We start from the raw sequence: 19,230 nt of genomic DNA, 5'->3' as shown, positions 1-19,230 counted from the left end.
GGCGCCGGGCCGGGCAGCGGGGGGGCACCGCGTCCTCGGCCGGGACGAGGCGGGCCAGGGGAGCACTGGGGCGCGTCTGGGCGGGAGGGCGCGGGGCCGGGCAGGGGTGGGGGCACCGCGTCCTCGGCCGGGACGAGGGGGGCCCCGGGAGCACTGGGGCGCACGGGAGCGGACTGGGGCGCGCCGGGGCGGGAGGGCGCGGGGCCCGACTGCGGCCCGCCTCCCCCTCCCCTCACCGACGCCGCCGGGTCCGGGCCCCGCGCCCTCCCCGACCCTGTCCCAGCCCAGGTCCCCGGGCGGCTGAGCCCCCCGCCCGTCCTTCCTCGGCGGTCGGCCCGAAGACCCGGAGAAGCGGAGTCCGGGGGCGGCCAGTGCCAGGGGTCGAGGCCTCGCTCCGCAGATCCGGGCTTTGCCGCGCGCCCCGCGCCGGGTCGGGCTCCGGAGCTGGGGGTGTGCCCGCCGCCCCGGCCCGGCTGGCCCTCCGACGGCGGCGGCGCACCGGCGCGGGGAGCGCGGCGGAAGGACAAAGGGCCGAGGTAGGAGCGGGGCGCGGCGGGGCCGCCGGGGCGGGGGGCGCGGGGCTGTGCCGGGCGGGCTCGGCTGAGCGGGCGGCCGGCTCCGGAGGGGCCCGGGCTAGGACCTCGCGCCCCGCTCGGCCCCGCGGGCAAGGGGAACCGGGAGGGACGCGCGCGGGCGGACGGGGCACTCTCCGGGCCGGACCCGCGACGGAGGTGGGGAAGTTTCTGGGTTCAGACCCCAGGGCGTGTGGGGACGTGGGTGCAGCTGCCTCGTGTGCGTGCGTGCGTGTGTGTGTGTGTGTGTGAGTGAGAGAGAGAGAGAGAGAGAGAGAGCGCGCGCGTCAGAGTTAGAGCGCGTGCTGAGCGCCTGGCGCATGGTGAGCGCTCCATAGGTGAGAGCTTTTAAAAATGACAATGACGGTAATAATGACTAGTTTCAGGCAGTGTGTGCGTGCATGTGTGTCTATGTCTAAGTGTTTAGAAAAGCGGGAGCCGGAGGTGGCAGCCACAACTCCCCAGCTCTTGGGACAAGGGAGAAAATGGGGCTTCTTTCCAGAACGGCCCTGGGACCGTCTCCAAGGGGCTCCTACACTTGGAGAGGCTGGTTCAGCGGAGGTGGTGGCTTAGTAACTGGATCCCAGTTTTGGGCCTTGGGAACAAAGGCTGCTTCCCTGAAGTCCAAGAAGGTGCGTGTGTGTGTGTGTGTGGCCGCCAGGGCGCCAGGCCGGGGTGAAGGCTGGGACGACCCGCCATTCATGGAAAAGGATGCTGGGCCATTTTGCTGTCAAGTCTCTTTTGATCCCCGGTCGTGAGGACCAGCAGAAAAGAGGAACTACTTAATTTGTGAACTGAAGCTTTCCTTTAATAAACTTTCATTGTAGAGGTAGGTGTTATTTCAGGGCTTGAAAGGTTTTTTAGTATCTCTTTAAAACAATAAAAGTGTAAATTTAACTTGAGTACAAACTTTTATTCCCAGTGAGAGCGTTTCAGTTTCTGCAATTAACACTGGGTGTTGGACGTGGGGGAGGGGAACGTCTGGGTGGGAGGGGGCTTCTGAGCTTGATCTTGTATGAATGTTGTCGTGGTGTCGCCTGGTTTGCAGCGCTTTATAGGAAAATGTTGTTGGAAGTTTTAAAGGCCAGTTAGAATCCCACCTTTAACTATCTTCTTAGAATGTCTTAAATCTCTGGGCAGATTTGAAGAATTCTTGATAACCAACCCCCATTGCTTCCAGAGCATGGTCTTTGGGCTTGCTTAGAAAAGTTTGTTTCTAGGAGACAAAAGCCAAATTTAAAATGTGAAACAATTAAATGAAACACAGGCAAGGACACGTTTTTACAAGTCTTTTCATGAGATCTGGTTCATTTTAAGTTTGCAATGTGGTCTGTGACATTTTCCGTTTACCCAGCGCAGAGGATGCGGTGGTCTGCTGTTCCTTCTGGAACAAATTTTCCTTAAGGAGTAAAAAGTAAGCTCAGGTTGAAACTGAAATTCCATCCTGGGCTTTCTTTTTATTGCAGAGGGTTTAAATGGTTTATTTGTGTTTTAAAATGTTTTTAATTAGTGAAAATAGCCATTTGGACCAATACCTGTGATCTTTGTTGGGTGGGTAATTTGAAGCTACACTTTACATGTATGTGTCTTTGTCTTGTCATTTTTAGTAGGAGAATTTATATTCTCATAGAGCCTGTCTAAAGCTTTCTGTGCTTGGTATGAAAGTGATCACTCGTTCATTTAGGAAGCAGTTTACTGAACTCCTTCAGCATTGTGGACGTTCATTCAAGTGCTACCATTTTACTTAATGGTGGAAACCCCCTTCTCAAGACAATGTGTCCAGTTTGCGGATTCAACATTTGAATTATTTAGAGATTCCAGCGTTTTCAGAGGCTGTCTCAAAGTAGAGCTAAAATAAGGTTAAAAATCAGAAGAAGACAGCCTGTAACTGAGAGAGAGAGGGCGGGCCCCACGCCCAGGCGAGGTCATCAGAACGGAGAGGGACCAGGACGTTGAAACGAAGGCTGTGGTGTGGACACTTTGTGCATTAAGTGGAGCTTGTGTTTAATAATCGCACATTCCTGTCGAGCTTGCTTCAGTGGTTCTGTTCCAGACCTGGAAAGGAAGCCTCCAGGGCGTTTGTGGGGGCAAGTGACCATTAGGGCTGGCTGAGGGCAGCTCATGGACCCTGGCCTGGCCGTTCCTGAGGGCCCATGGCCGGCTAATCCCTTCATAAAGATTCCAGGCAGTTAATCTTCTCAGCTCATATACTGCTTAATGGGCACTCCTGGCTTTTTGGTTCAGTTTCTGGATATACAGATAAATTGTAGTACTTTAAAGCAAATTGCATTTAAAAAAACAGGATGGGGAAGGCTATTGTAAAAGTAATATTTGTGACATAAAATTTAAGAATATATAGAAGACAGAAAAATCAGAAATCTATGATCCAGATAATTACTGTTAACACTTGGGTGTATTTTTTTCTTATATTAAAACTAAATTTTATATGCTTCTAAACATTGGTCAAAATTACATATTATTTATGTCATTTTGTATCTTTTTTTTTTTTTGTAAAGATTTTTATTTTTTCCTTTTTCTCCCGAAAGCCCCCCGGTACATAGTTGTGTATTCTTCGTTGTGGGTTCCTCTAGTTGTGGCATGTGGGACGCTGCCTCAGCGTGGTCTGACGAGCAGTGCCATGTCCGCACCCAGGATTCGAACCGACGAAACACTGGGCCGCCTGCAGCGGAGCGCGCGAACTTAACCACTCGGCCACGGGGCCAGCCCCCATTTTGTATCTTTTTTCATATAAAAGTTATATTATGAATATTACCTATCATTATTTCTTTGACGATGCCGTTTTAAATAACAATTTTATATTCTAGTCTATGAATAAATTATACATTAACTATTTCTCTAGCAGATTCTTGGGTTTTTCCTGTTATTTGTACTTTTGATGTTCTTTCCGTTTGGAGAAAACATCCTTGATTGATGGTAATACACATTTCTAAACTCGACTGCTCTTAGAAAGTGGCAAAAAAAACCCTTTAACTTCAGGGACGTAAAGTGGAAAAGGATGCAGTCTTGGTTCAGTCTTCTTAATCTCTTAGCTTACTCTTAACTGTCTCGTACACCATTTATTAGTTCCTGTAACACAGTGATTTGTGTTTTATTTACCAAACCCCCCCAAATTATGGGCTTCTTGAGGACAGACATTTTATGTCTTGATTTTGTCTGAATCCTTCTAGTGCCCAGCCAAGGTGTGGCATGTCACAGATGTGTAAAATATTCTTTTAGGAGGAGTATATTTCAGGGGCTATGTGGGAAACCCAAGTCCTCTCAGAGATGGGCAGTGACGAGTCTTGATCCCACTGATTCCCATTACCTTTTTGATTATGGAAAACTTCAAACATCTGCAAAAGTAGAAAGATAGTATAATGAACTTCTCTGTGATCATCATCTAGTTGCAACAATTGTCAACATCTTGTGAATTTTGTTTCCATCTCCTCCCTTCTCACACTGTGACCCTACTGGATTACTTTGAAGCAAATCCAAGATGTTGTAGTGTGTCCTACCCCTGTGTCTTTTTTACGATGAATTTACCTCAAAGTCCAATGAGAAGGGCCTGTCTTTGGGGGGCTCAGCAGAAGAAGTTGGGTTTGCCAGGAAGCTGGGTAACAGAAAGGCCAGTGTCCTGAGAGGAAGCTGCCTCACTTGTCCTGTTTTGACCTTGAGAGGGTTGCTCCTCCTCTCTGGCCAGGTTCTCCTCTGTCACCTGAGGAGCTTGACCTCGGTAATCTATAAGCTTCCTTTCAACTTTGTTCAAGCTAAGGTCTGCCTTTTACTCTAGTGTGATATTCCTCAAATTGTAGGCCCTGGACCAGCAACTTCAGTATTGTCAGGGAACTTGTACGAAATGCAGATTCTCAGGCCCCTACCTAGACCTACTCAAAAACTCTGGGGGTGGTGGCCAGCAATCTGCGGTTTAACAAGCCCTCCAGGTGATTCTGATGAGTGGCCAGGCTTGGGATGCACTGATCTGTGAAGGTAGTCAAGAGGTCTATAAGTCCTTAAAAAACCAGAAACGGGCCGGCCCGGTGGCGCAGCGGTTAAGTTCGCACGTTCCGCTTCTCGGCGGCCCGGGGTTCGCTGGTTCGGATCCCGGGTGCGGACATGGCACTGCTTGGCAGCCATGCTGTCGTAGGCGTCCCACGTATAAACTAGAGGAAGATGGGCACGGATGTTAGCTCAGAGCCAGGCTTCCTCAGCAAAAAGAGGAGGACTGGCAGTAGTTAGCTGAGGGCTAATCTTCCTCCAAAAAAACGAAAAACAAACAAACAAAAAAAACCAGAAACAAAACCTCCTGGAAATTGTGCATTTGCCTGTCCTCCAGCTCGGAAGGTCAATCCAATGTCAAACTTCGTCCCTTTGTGTGGAACAATAGTAACTGGGGAGTAACTGTGGAAACTTTTTGGTCAGGAACTCTGATTGACAGTTACATGTTCTTGACTCAGAAAGATTTGGGAATGAAATTATTAGATAAAATTTTTCTGAACTGGAGTGTATGTAGGCAATTTTCCTTTAAAAAAAAGTTGAGAACCACTTCCTGTGACACACCACATTTGTAACTACACATTTATTTCTTTGATGTCTTTTCTCCCCCCCATCCATGGTAAGTGCTGTGAAGGATCGAGTCTCCTATGCTCCCCGTGTGCCTCGGCATCCAGCACACTGCTGGTCCATAGCAGGTGCTCAGTAAATATTTGAGGAATGAATGAGCCTTTGTTCTTTAGGGAACTTACAGAACTCTGAATAGACAGCCAAGCCTAATACTGGTAGGAACAATTAGAGAACACTTAAGGGTTCTGCTTTGAGGTCTTGACTCCAAATGTAGGAGAATTTGAGCCAAAGGTCAGTTAGTTTCATGTCTGTCAAATAAAGTATCTGTTATGCACTTAGCAATGTCTTAGACTCTGGGGAGAAGTGTGGAGGGCAGTACAAGAGAAGAGTAAAACAAAGGGCTCGTGCATATAAGAGTATTTCATTGATTCATAGCTACTCATTCCACTGCTTTTAGATGCAAGATTTAGCTGAATAATAATTATTATTATAGCCACAATCCTTGGGCAACTACCATGTAAAAATATTCTACACAAATCACATAAATATCTGTTCCCTGATAGGAACTAATCAGTAAGTTTTGCGTTTCTATATGTAACAAAATGAATTTAAAACCCATTGAAATCTTCATTTGTAAAAATTTAAAACAGGCTTAGAAAGTTGTTTCCAAAATTTAAAAATCTGCAGACGTGATGATCTGTAAAGGTAGTATGTGTTTTAGCAACAAAATCTCATCATTTATTTAATACATAAATACTTACTGAGTACGTACTATGTGCCAATACTAGTCTAAGTGCTGGAGATACAGCAGTGAACCAGACGATTCCTGCTCTTATTTAGTTTATGTCCTGGCGGTAGCATGCCAGTGCACCTCTGTGCTGTCAATGATTGTCGTTATCCATCCTTGTCTGCATAGAAAATATGGTAAAGATTCTATTATCCAAGATCACAATCTGGCCACATATAAGCTGTGATATGTTTCAATCCAGGGAGAGCAGGTGGACAGCTGTGAGTGTTCTGAGCTGTGGGACCCCCTCGGGTGTAGGATGCCCTCTGTTTCCTCATGATCCCTCTCCTGTCATATGTGACACGTGCACCCAGAGGGGGTGCCAAGGTCAGTTCATTACCAAGGGTTAATGTGCTTATGACTTTTAAAGTAAGGGATATGTAACAATGAGGATCCAATATTGCCTTCTTGCATCCCCCATGTTAGCTCGGGCTGCCGTAAGAAAATACTGTAGACTGGGTGGCTTAAAAAACGGAAATTTATTTCTCACAGTTCTGGAGGCTGGATGTCCAAGATCAAGGCTCTAACCGATTTTGTTTCTGGTGAGAGCTCTCTTTCTGGCTTGCCAGATGGCTGCCTTCTTGCTGTGTCCTCACATGGCCATTCCCCTGTGTGCACCCTGGGAGAGAGAAAGAGAGCCTTCTGCTGTCTCTTGTAATAAGGTCGCCAACCCTATTGGATCAGGCCCGCACCCTATGACTTCACTTAACCTTAATTACCTCCTTATAGGCTCTGTCTCCAAATATAGCCACACTGGGGGTTAGGGCTTCAACGTAAAAATTTGGGGGGGGGGACACAAGCCTTTAGTCCATAACACACACTGAAGGTTGCCCCCTGAGATGAGGACACTCGGTTTGGGAGCCTGCAGGTAGCGAGTTGGTTTGCAAGAGCACACAGGGGCTCCCGGTACTGGTTTGGGGGGCTTCAAAGAAGAGTAGGACTGTTCTTCTCATAGTGGGTAAGGCTGGAGCACACACAGGTGACACCTATGTTGTCAGTGATCTTTTTGTGCCTGGTGTGGTGACCGAGTGTGTACACAGCCGGGTACCGGCCCGGAGCAGCGCATGACGAGGTTCTTACCTGTAGCTTTTTCTTGGTTGTTGGTGGACAGTTTTGGATGGGAAACAGAACATAAAAATTGCTAGGAAAGCAAGTACTTCTGGATTGGGGCAATAGGTGAATTCCCTGCCACCCTAGTAAGATCTGCCACCATTATTCATACAATCCTTAAGTGAAGTGGTTTATTTGGATGTTGAAGACACTCACACAGACTACCCTTTAAAAAACGATTATGATTCATGGTCTGTGCTTCTGGCTTGACAAAAGATTCTCTTCATTCCTCGTGCCTCTGCTTCATGCCGGACATTCTTGTCTTCTGTGAGACCTGAATGTGGCTCAATTTGGGAGTCATATATCGCAAGAGCCCATTTGGGCCTGGGATTTACGAGGGCCTCCTTGTTCTCTAGATTCCATCATCCCCCCTGTGTTAGGTTGAGAAGCTATCACAGAACTGGTCAGCTGCAAAACTGGGACCAGACCCTCAGACTCTATGTCCTAGGTGATGACGGATGATCCGTATGGGCTTCTGTGCATCTCTGTCCGTCCAGCATTCACTCTGAAGGTGGCTATGGAGCTGCCCATCCTACTGCATTGCTCTCTCAGTTTTGTCACACAAGGGTGATCCTGCAGGTCATGGGTTAGGAGTAAAATGGAAGTCCAAAGGGAAAATCTAGGCACTGATTGTGCAGCTAATGCTGGCACCTATAGTAAGATTAAAAAATTAAATACCATTCCGTTACTTGAAAGCATTTAAATAACAGAAACAGGGTCCTGCAAAGTTATCTTCGTTATGGGCTCCAACGAGTTTGGTTGTATTATCAAATTGTGAGAGTCTCACAAAGTTTTCATTTTAATAATATAAATTGGTTCAATTGTGACAGGAATATAACTTCGCAGTTACTTAGTTAGATCCATGGGAGTGAATTGTAGTCACTGTGGAATTCAGGCTGTCAGATTGAGTAGAACCCAGTGTTCCTTTTAGTGATTACAAGTTGGCCAGAATTGATGGGAACCAACAATTACGTGGCTGCTCTGGGCCGGGTTCTGGGTTGGGTTGTGTATGTGTTATCTTGTTCAGTCCTTACAATTCCCCTAGGAAGTGTAGGTATTATGATTTTTTGTATGTAGGGCATTTTGTATGTAGGGAAACCAAATCACAGAGAGATTCAGTAACTTGTTCAAGGTCATACAGCATTAAGATGCTGTAACAGGTTTTGAACCCACATCTGTCTGACCAAAAAGCTCTACGACTGTGAAGCCAAATCTTAGCATCAAAAAAAGTCTGTGTCCATTGTTCTATTAACTTTCCAAACTTTCATCTATTTCAGGTTAATTTCTACATGGACTTCTCATTTGCATGCCATTCAGTCTCCCCTTCTCTTGAGCCCTGAGCTGGTCAGAGTAACAGCTGAGTCTCAGGATAAGCATTCTGCTTTTTTCTTCTCTAATCATCTCCCCCATTTCTTTCCGAGAACCTGCATTTTCTTGCTGGCTATTATGGGGGATTATCCTAAAAATCTTTTGGCCCTCTCTTTTACTAAGATGTATTTTTCGGTTTTGCCTAGAGAATTAGGCATTCTGATTTCTGTAGCTCCAAGAGAGATGCTTTGCCTGACTACATCCAGGATGCTAGCTTGACTTTACCTTCATCTTCTAATCACAACCTTGCACCTGTTTATTCATGGCTCTTTACGGCATCTTTGCGAATTGAGCAGAGGAGAGAGGTTCCTGGTTGAACAGAAAGCCAAAATTGCTGTAAGCTGACATCTCTGAAGGTTAAATTTTCTTCTTAAAATGTTAGTTTGAGAGCAAATTCAGTCAGTTTACTTGATCAATAAATGCACATTAAATGCTTACTCTGTGCCAGGTATTGCATTAGGTGTGGTGAGGGACACACAGGTGGTACGAGCTGTGGACTCTGTCCTCAAGGGGCAGTTTATAAACTATAGAGATAGAAAGTATTGCTGCTATCCTTACTGATGGCTGCAGACATGGTAAAACTTTAGAAAAAAGAGAATTTGGGCTGGTATGTTTGGACTTAGGGGAAATGAATCTGGTTGAGAAAAGATGAGAGAAGAAATGAGCAGTTAGTGACTTTATCATAAGCTTGAGGACTTTACATATGCCACCTCACTTAATCCTTGCTTGGTAGAGTATTAAACCCATTGTAAAGATGAGGAAATGGAGGTGCAGAAAAACCAGTGGACTTGCTCAAGGTTACGTGGGCAGCAAATGGTGGGGAACCCATTTTTGTCTGAATGCAAAGCGGGAGTAGGGGCTGGGTAGAGCCAGGCTGAGAAGATGGGCTCCTGGGGATAGTCTGGTCTGAGGGTACTCCCAACACTAAAACCATTTTCCCTGGCTTCTCATCATGTAGATTCCTGAGACTGTGGAGTTGTAAGATGTCTTCTGGTTCCTCTGGTTTGGTCCACGGATCAGAGCTGTGTCAGCATTATGTAGGAAATTGTTAGAAATGTAAATTCTTGGGTCCTTCTCAGACCTTATGTATCAGAAGCCCTGGTGACCCTGTGTTTTCAAAAGCCCTCCAGGTGAGTCTTATACGTGCTAAAGGTTGAGAAGCTCTGCTCTGAAGGTGCTCCAGAACTGCACTGGCCACAGGTCCGTGGAAGGGATCTTTGGTCTAGAAATCTGGAGTCCATTCCTGACACAGCAGCTGACTTCTGGTTTCCTTAGTCGGCCTTGTCTTTAGATGATGATAATACTACATCTGTTTAAATGGGGGTGATCTGAGTGTGAAGCTAAAGGGAGTGTAGTTAAGAGCTGGTTGTCGGGAGCCACGCACCCCTGACTGTATTTGGACAAGCTACCTCATCTTCTCTAGGTCTGTTTCTTCATCTGTAAAATGGGGACGATAATAATAGATACCTCACAGGGTGGTGGTGAGAGTTCAGTGTGTTACATATCAGGTGCTTAGAACTTTGCCTGCCGTGTAGAAAGAGCCCCCACACTTGTGATTGTTATTATTATTGCATTATCACCCCCAGCCTGTCTTTGGGCCTGGCCTTCGAGGTGCTTTCCAAAAGTTGTGTTCAGTTTCCACTGTCATCCACACCTCTTGCTCAGTTTCTATGGTGATTGCACTGGGTCGTTGACCTCTTGGGAAGAGGGTTCCCCCATGTGACAGCGACTGGTCTGCATGCATGAAGCGTTGGACCTGTAACATCGTCTGCTGGTCTCCACCTCCTTTTCTTTAGAGACGTTGCTCATAAGCTGTGTTCTTTGAGCATCGTGGCTGCGAAGAAGATTGGTGGTTTTGACGACTGGCTGCTGTCATTTGCTGAGCCCCTACTTTGTGCCTGCATTTTACATCATCCCTAAGCCTCACCACAGCCTCAGAACTTAGGGACTAGGACACATTCTACAGATGTGTAAACTGAGGCCCAGACATTTCCCTGCTGGGCAGAACCATATGAAATTTCTATTTTTGTAGATCAAAATGGTATAATATTGACAATTTCATATGGTTTAATCCAAAACTTTTATCGTATCGCATAATTGTTTTTCACAAACTTAAAAAAAATGTTCCGAAGGGGATGTTCTTATTTCTTCTAACCAAAATATTACCCAAAAGGACACACTAAAAAAAATGGGCTCAGGTGCTCCTCCAAGCACTTCATGCTATAACTCACTCAGTCTTCCCACCGCCTTGTAGGGTAGGTACATTTTACAGAGGGGGAAACTGAGGCACAGGGGAGTTAAGTAGCTTGTCCAAGACCACATACCCAGGAAGTGGCAGAAACAGAATTTGGACACAAAAAGCAGCCAGGGCCCAGAGGCTGAGTTCTTGGCCTCGTGTACATTAGCCTCCTGGGTCTCGGTTCGGATTAGGTTCTTTTTCTCGAGGAAGCAGGATTTGGGGTGTTGTGGAATTTGCGCGAGTGGAGAAAGGAAGGGCCCTGGCCTCCCTGAGCACCCCCATGACCCTGTGTTCAGTGCCCTGCACACCCTTTCAGCGAAGTGCCACGGCAGCCCTGTGCCGCATGCACTGATGGCCCCATTTTATAGGTGAGGGAGCCTGACTCTGAGAGGTCACGGAAGTTCCAGCCTGGGAAGTGGCACAGCTGGATGGCAGGCCTCACTGGGTCTGACTGCAGAGCTGTCTGTCCTCATCCCGGGTGCTTCTTTCCTCTCCTCTCACTCCTCCTACGGCTGAGTTGCTGCTGTGATTGTCCTCAGAATCCAGTTTCCTCCCAGAAACCCGGCCTCCTGCTTTCACTCTGTTGAGACCAGGCACTGGCTACTGCGCGCTGCTCTCAGCTCACAGGGACGCAGATGCCTCTCAGATCGGGGCTAGGGTTGCCAGTGTGGTCTTCTTTCAATGATTTGATTACCGTGGAAGGGAACAAAAATGCCTTCTTGGGATTTTAACGCCCTCGGTTTATATTTATCTGAGGTCGTTTACGTGGGTGAAAAGGAACAGGCTGAGCCTTGGCCCTTGGATGCTCCCTTCTAATCCCCATTAATGTTGTATAAAGCTTGCAAATTCCCGGAGAGATTTCCCATGTGGAGACTATGGCAAAGAGCAGCAATGTATCTTCCACAGCACTATCACCACACTGGAATGTCTGATGACAAAGCAAGGGGTCCAGGCAAGAGCATTCTCTACTGCTCAGGAAGGGTAGTGCAGAAGGCAAGTTGCTAGCAAGAAGAGTCTCTTTTAAAAGATGCTGATCCATGGGATGTATGTATGTATGTATGTATGTATTTATTTATTTTTGGTGAGGAAGATTGTGCCTGAGCTAACATCTGTGCCAGTCTTCCTCTATTTTGTATGTGGGATGCACCCACAGCATTCCATAAGGGCGATAAGGGTGTTAATCTGTGCCTGGGATTCAAACCCTTGAACACCGGGCCGCCAAAGCTGAGCACATGAGCTTAACGACTATACCACTGGGCTGACCTCTATATTATTTATTTTTAATTAAGATTTTAATTTTGAGATAATTATAGATTCACATGCGGTTGTAAGAAATAATACGGAGCTCTCATGTATCCTCTTCTCAGTTTCTCCCAATAGTAACATCTTGCAAAACTGTGGTACAATGTCACACAACACTGATACAGTCAAGATACAGAATTGTGCCACCACCCAAGGATCCCTCACGTTGCTCTTTCAGAGCCCCAATTGCTTCCCTCCCACTCCTGGCCTCCCCCATCCCTGACCCCTTGAAATAACTGATTTGTTCTTTAGTTCTATAATTTTGTCAATTCAAGAATGTTAGATAAATAGAATTATGCAGTATGTGATCTCTTGAGATTGGCCTTTTTTTTTTTTAGCATAATTCCCTGGAGGTTGATCCAAGTTGTTTTGAGTATCAATAGTTCATTCCTTTTTATTGTTGAGTAGTATTCCAAGCTAGGGATGTACCACAGTTTAACCATTAACCTGTTGAAGGATATCTGAGTTGTTTCCAGTTTTGAGCTATTCTGGATAAAGCTAGTATTAACATTTGTGTACAGGTTCTTGTGTAAACATAAGTTTTAATTTCTGTGGGGTAAATATCCGACAGTATGATTGCTGTCTTATGGTAGCTGCATGTTTAGTTTTGTAAAACACTGTGAAATAGTTTTCCAGAGTAGCTGTACCATTTTACATTCCCACCATTAACATATGAGGATCCAGTTTTTCCACATTATCAACAGTTGGTGTTGTCACTATTTTTTATTTTAGCCATGCTGATGGGTGTGTAGTGATATCTTACTGAGGTTTCACTTTGTACTTTTCTATTGGCTAATGATGCTGAACATTTTTTCATGGCTTGTTTGCCATCTGTTTATCCTTTTTGGAAAAATGTCTCTTCATATCCTTCGCCAATTTTGTAATGTGATTTTTTTTTTAACTGTTTAAAGAGTTAAAAAAATATTTTTGCTACTAGTCCTTTGTTGGATATGTGGTTTGCAAATATTCTCTTCCATTCTGTAGCTTTTTTCATCTTCTCGACAGGGTTTTTTGCAGAGCAAAACTTTTAAATATTGCTTAAGTCTAGTGTGTCAACTTCTCATTTTAAGGATTGTGCTTTTGGTGTCAAATCTAAAAATTCTTTGCCTAGCCCTAGATTAGAAGAGTTTCAACTGTATTTTTTTGGTAAAAGTTTTTTCTTTCACGCGTAGGTCTGTGATCCATTTTGAGCTGATTTCTCTGTAAGGTATGAAGGTTTAGGTCAAGGTTCATTTCTCTGCCTGTGGCTATCCTATTGTTCCAGTACCATTTGTTGAAAAGGCTATCTGTCCTCCATTGAATTGCTTTTGCATTGATTTCTTTTAAGATTTTAAGAATTGGTGCTTTTTATTATCAAGTCAGTGTTGGGCCACAAAAGTGCCTAAAGTTTACACAATAAATTTGAGGTGCTCTTATAGATAATTTGGGCTTTAAGAGTTCCCTAAGGACAGTTCATCTTAGGGACACCCTAGGTGGGGACTTGATGGCAGTTGGGTGGGGTGTGAGTCAGAGGATTCTGGGTAGGTGGTGGGAGGCGGAGTTCCGGTGGAGTTTTGCTGCTGCTGTGCAGCTGGCAGCCTTCCTTTCCAGGGAGGGATGGTGACACAGAGTGTCCTGGGTCAGTCTGGGGCACACTGACCTGCGGGGTGGCATTGACCTTGTAGTTGGCATGGGCATGGCTGGGTTAGGCTCCCCCTCGTCTCCTCTGTCAGCTGCAGCCCTGCCTGATCTCTGATTTCAGCTGCCAGCTCCTTTGAGGTTACCCCCCGCACCCTCCCATGTGACTTCCCCCAGCTGGCTGTTTAAAAGCCTGTATATAGAACACGGAGAACTCAAGTGCAATTTCAGAAGTGTGGGTTTACATTTTCCAAATTATTGTTATTATTTTAAACTTTTATCTTGCACAAACATGTTTATAGGAGAAAAAATAGAAAGCATAGTTAAAATTTACCTGTGATTGCCGTACCCTGAGATAATCCCTGTAAACACAAAATTATTCACTTTGGAAGGAAGATTGTCCTTTTTGCTCATTTCTTTCAAAAAGTCCACTCTTACTCCCACTGGGCCATGAAGACCCAAAGCTCATTTGGAAAAAATAAAAAAAGAGGTTGTTCTCTCATTGGCTGAATCTGGAGAGGGGTTTTGACCCTGCTGACCGTGCCTGTGCAGGAGTGCAGAGGTCAGCGCCAGGAAACGCAGCAGGACCGAAAGGTGGTGGCCGGAAGGCCAGCTGCGGCCAGTACAGGGAGAATGATCTTTTGTTTCCACTGCTCGGCTCTCCGGGATGATGGCTAAGGACATCAAAGGCGTATCTAAACACTGTTATCTGGCCCTGCTCTTTGTGCCGACTGTGTAAGGGGTCTCCCCACAGGAGACCCTGGAGAGCAGAGCCCCAGGCTTCTGTCATGCTATTAATTCCAGGCAAGAGCTGATGAATAGAAAGTGTGAGCCATGTACATCAGTCTCTCTGTTTTGTTCTGAGGAATATTTATTTATTTACTTATCTGATGGAAAGATTATAAAGCATTTTCTTCAAATTTCACACGTTTATATGTGCTAATTGTAGAAAACGTGTGAAACACAGAAAAATACGTCTATAATTCCTCCACATAGAAATAACTATTGTTACTATTTGGGTAAATTCTTCTTGTCTTTTTAAAGTACGTATATAATATAAATTTTACAAAAACTCCTATTGTACTGTCCATACAACCTCCCTGAGTGTGCTAGGACCCTTTAACTCTGTCAAATTTTGATATCTGCAGAGTATTCTGGAATATATCCTGTTTACATAATTTCTTTACATTTTAGAACTGTTGCTTTAAAAAAATTAAAATATTATTCTTGCCTTTTCTGTTAGTAAATAATTCTTGTAGCAACTAAACATTGTGTATAAAAAATATAAAAGTTGCTTGAAGGAACTTTTCAAAAGTATCATTCAAGTAACAGATTGTTACTTGATTAGTTAAACTGTTCCAGCTGCTTAGAAAAGGGGCCCACTGAGACTCAGTTTTGAGAGCTAACAGTGCGTGCTTGACATCTTACAGAAGAGAATGCATACTGCTGAGCCTGACCACACTGGGCGCCTCTGTGGGAGAAAGTCTGTGTAAGGGGGACAGAAGATAGGTCCCTGGTGCATTTTCCTAGGCCAGCTTTTGGTGAAGAAACAAAGAAGAAAGCAGAGAGAGCACTGGCAAACTACAGTTTGATTCAGTGTTAGCCTGAGATGTAAGACGATGGAACAGCTCATGAGATACTGTTTCGCTCCCCATTTTCAGCTGTGACAGGACGTGGCTGGGATGCAGGGCTTGGGTTTGAGGTCCCGCCTGAGTCTTAGATCACTTGGTAACGGGCTCTGTCTTTGTGCATGACCACTCGCACTATCACCACATGTTTTCCTCTGACTCCCCCGCTGCTTGCCCCGCTCCCTGAAGGCGGGAACCAGGGCTCCGTCATCCAGCACCCGTGGGACCCGAGCAGGGTGCTGCAGCCTCCTCGAACTGGCCAGTGAACGGGTTCGATTTCTTCGTGAAGGGACGCTCTTTAATTCAGCGGTGTCCCCTATGGCCTTTGCGTTTACTCATTTATGCCCTAAGCGCTTTTGAGTGAATTGCCGCAGTGGTGGTGGGGAGCTGCCAGGCAAGAGGGTGTGACCGAGAGGAGAGCATCGTCTTTCCATGATGGTGTACAAAGTATTTTAGACACTTTTCCTGTTTCTCTCTCACTTACTTTGACCCAGTTCATTAAAGAAGGAAGGTACTTTTAGATTCTATTTTGTATTATAATTTTTAGGAAGATAATTTTGAGATGTGTCCAACTACCAACACAAGTGAAGTGCCTACTTCCTGCCAGGTTTGCTTTGTTTTATTTTCAGGAACCATACTCTTAGGGTTCCCTTTTTGAAAATTTATTTATTTGTTTATTTTGCTGAGGAAGATTGGCCCTGAGCTAACATCTGCTGCCAATCTTCCTCTTTTTTTTTTTAATTAAGATTATGATAGTTTACAACCTTGTGAAATTTCAGTTGTACATTATTGTTAGTCATGTTGTGGGTACACCACTTCACCCTTTGTGCCCTCCCCCCACCCCCACCCCTTTCCCCTGGTAACCACCGATCAGTTCTCCTTGTCTATATGTTAACTTCCACCTGTGAGTGGAGTCATATAGAGTTCATCTTTCTCTGTCTGGCTTATTTCGCTTAACATAATACCCTCAAGGTCCATCCATGTTGATGTGAATGGGACGATTTTGTCCTTTTTTATGGCTGAGTAGTATTCCATTGTGTATATATACCATATCTTCTTTATCCAATCATCAGTTGCTGGGCACTTAGGTTGGTTCCACTTCTTGGCTATTGTGAATAATGCTGCGATGAACATAGGGGTGCATGGGACTCTTGGAATTGCTGATTTCAGGTTCTTAGGATAGATACCCAGTAGTGGGATGGCTGGGTCATAAGGTATTTCTGTTTTTAACTTATTGAGAAATCTCCATACTGTTTTCCATAGTGGCTGCACCAGTTTGCATTCCCACCAACAGTGTATGAGGGTTCCTTTTTCTCCACAACCTCTCCAACATTTGTCACTCTTGGTTTTGGATATTTTTGCCAATCTAACGGGTATAAGGTGATATCTTAGTGTAGTTTTGATTTGCATTTCCCTAATGATTAGTGATGATGAGCATCTTTTCATGTGTCTGTTGGCCATCCTTATATCTTCTTTGGAGAAATGTCTGTTCCTGTCCTCTGCCCATTTTTTGATCGGGTTGTTTGATTTTTTGTTGTTGAGCTGTGTGAGTTCTTTATATATTATGGAGATTAACCCTTTGTTGGATAAGTAGCTTGTAAATATTTTTTCCCAATTAGTGGGCTGTTTTTTTGTTTCAATCCTGTTTTCCCTTGCCTTGAAGAAGCTCTTTAGTCTGATGAAGTCCCATTTGTTTATTCTTTCTATTGTCTCCCTCATCTGAGGGGTTATGGTGTCCAAAAAGATTCTTTTGAAACTGATGTCAGAGTGTACTGCCTATATTCTCTTCTAGAAGACTTATTGTTTCAGGCCTAATCTTTAGGTGTTTGATCCATTTTGAGTTTATTTTGGTGAATGGTGAGAAAGAATGGTCGATTTTCATTCTTTTACATGTGGCTGTCCAGTTTTCCCAGCACCATTTGTTGAAGAGACTTTCTTTTCTCCATTGTAGGCCCTCCGCTCCTTTTTCGAAGATTAGCTGTCCAATCTTCCTCTTTTTTTGCTTAAGGAAGATTGTCCCTGGGCTAACATGTGTACCAGTCTTCATCTATTTTGTATGTGGGTCACCGCCACAGCACGGTTCATGAGTAGAGCAGGTCCATGCCTAGGATCTGAACCCGAGAACCTGGGCGGCTGAAGCAGAGGGCGCGAGCTTAACCATTGTGCCACTAGGTGGCTCTTTTGATTTATGTTAGGGCTGAACTGATTTTTCACTTATTAGGTCCTGGATTTCATTTTAAGTTTACAGAACCAGTACAATTTGGGGCCTTCCTGAGTTCATCTGTTTGCTCCTTTAATAGTTTATCCCAATAAAGGCAATAATTACAAATATGATGAAAATATTTACTGACCACAAACATTGTACGGGTCCTTCATCTGTATCTCCATCTGCATCATGTATTATTTTATCTGCAGCACTTCCTACACTGAAGGCACATAGGAGGTTGAATGAATACGTAATTTAATTATTGTCACAAGATCATGAGGTAAGTTTTATTGTCTCCATTCCACAGCTGAGGAACAGAGGCTGTGAAAGCCTCAACGACAAGGTCATGCAGCTCAGAAGGGATTCAAACCAAGTCTGGCTGGCCTCAAGGCTGTGTTGGTGCCACGGGGCTGTCCGGCTTCCAGGGGGGCAAGCTTCATTGCTAGTGCTGGAGAAGGAGGGGCTACAGCATTGCTGCCTGGTAAAAAGAAAAGATTTTCAGAGGTTTAAGAGACCAGTGTCCAAGCTGTGGGGGCCTAGGAGAGGCCCCTTCCTCATCTCAGCGCCCCCAGCTTGGATGGAGGATCCACATGTGCCTTAGGTCAGAGATGACCTCCCCAACTCAGACACCCTTGTCCCTTTTAGGTTTCTGGAAGATGTCATTTATTCTTTTTTCCTTTTCCTCAGAAATTCTAGTGGCCAACTTTTGGGAGGGGAAAAAAGATTAAAAAAAAACAAGGATAGTGGTGTTTTGGGTCATTTTGGGGAAAGAGCTCCTGAAAACCAGCGGCAGGAGCTGCTTTCTATCCCTGGTAATTCCTGACGTGGTGGAAACAATGGGGGAATCGCCAAAATGCCAGAAAACGTCAGTCAGTTTAGCAGCTGCCGCTACTTATCCTAAAATTCTCTTTCAATCTTTGATATACTTTAATAGAATGATAATATTTTCTTCCACTTAATTTTGATACAATATTATTTTTGTGATGATTAATCAAAAACATTTCCAAATCTCTGTATTGTATATAATGAGTTTAGAGAAAGGTACACACACGTCAAGAATATGATCAATAATAGACCAAGCACCAGAATATTGATTTTGTCCTTGAGGAAATCCAATCATAACAGATCAATACATTATAACAAATGGTGAAAGTGTTTGAACTTATTTGTAAGCAGACAATGGAAGGAAAGCAATAGTAAGGTATATTGTAATAGTTATCAAATTAGGAAAAATGATAATGTTTCATGCTGGCAACTTTCATGGGTGATGCAGGGGCACAAAGAGAGCAGTTTACTGATGGTTCTACAATGAAGAAGTGGCAGGCTGGCATCAAAGCTGTTGGTCACATTTGCTTATGGCTACAACAAATATTTCCTAACACCTGTAGCGAGTCAGGCAGAGGCATGGACTGGTGAGCCCGCGCACGTGGTCCCTGTGTGCCTGGGCGCACAGTTGAGCGGGGGTGTTGGACTTTATCAGACAATGCCTGAATGGAGAAGGAGGGACGTACTTGGACGGGAAGAAAATTCCAGGAGAGCAGAGAGCAGAGTAACCTGATTTAGACTGGAACTTGATCTGAACATGAGTTGGAGGCAACTGCGAGGCTGTGGGGGAGGGGGGTTTGCCCTGATGCAGGAAACAGCGTGAGCATGAGCGTTGGAGGGCTCAGCCCCTGTGGCAAGTGGAGTGTGGCTGTCTGGAGGGCGGAGGTGCGCAGCCAGGTGGGCAGGTGGGGGCCTGCCCAGGCCAATCTTTTGGGGCTTGTTAAAGATGAGAGACTATAACCACAGAGCAATGGGAAGCCACTGCAGGGGTTTAGGAGGGTGGGGTGGGAGTGGGG

General features: G+C 45.1%; 1 protein-coding gene across 4 annotated transcripts in view; it reads left to right on the top strand.

Annotated features, from left to right (window-relative positions):
* Window positions 1–408: 408 nt before the first annotated feature.
* GREB1 (growth regulating estrogen receptor binding 1) overlaps window positions 409–19,230 on the top strand; it is a 141,888-nt gene continuing 123,066 nt past the window's right edge. For 2 of the 4 annotated variants that reach the window (XM_070236668.1, XM_070236665.1), the window contains exon 1: window positions 409–536. The gene's annotated coding sequence lies outside the window, so the exon portion shown is untranslated. The remainder of the gene's footprint in view (window positions 537–19,230) is intronic. The other 2 variants (XM_070236667.1, XM_070236664.1) reach the window with 1 other exon arrangement.

Source organism: Equus caballus, chromosome 15 (assembly GCF_041296265.1).
Source record: "Equus caballus isolate H_3958 breed thoroughbred chromosome 15, TB-T2T, whole genome shotgun sequence".
Lineage (NCBI taxonomy): Eukaryota > Metazoa > Chordata > Mammalia > Perissodactyla > Equidae > Equus > Equus caballus.
Note: the sequence above shows the minus strand (reverse complement) of the source record. Positions and strands in the feature narration are given on the sequence as shown.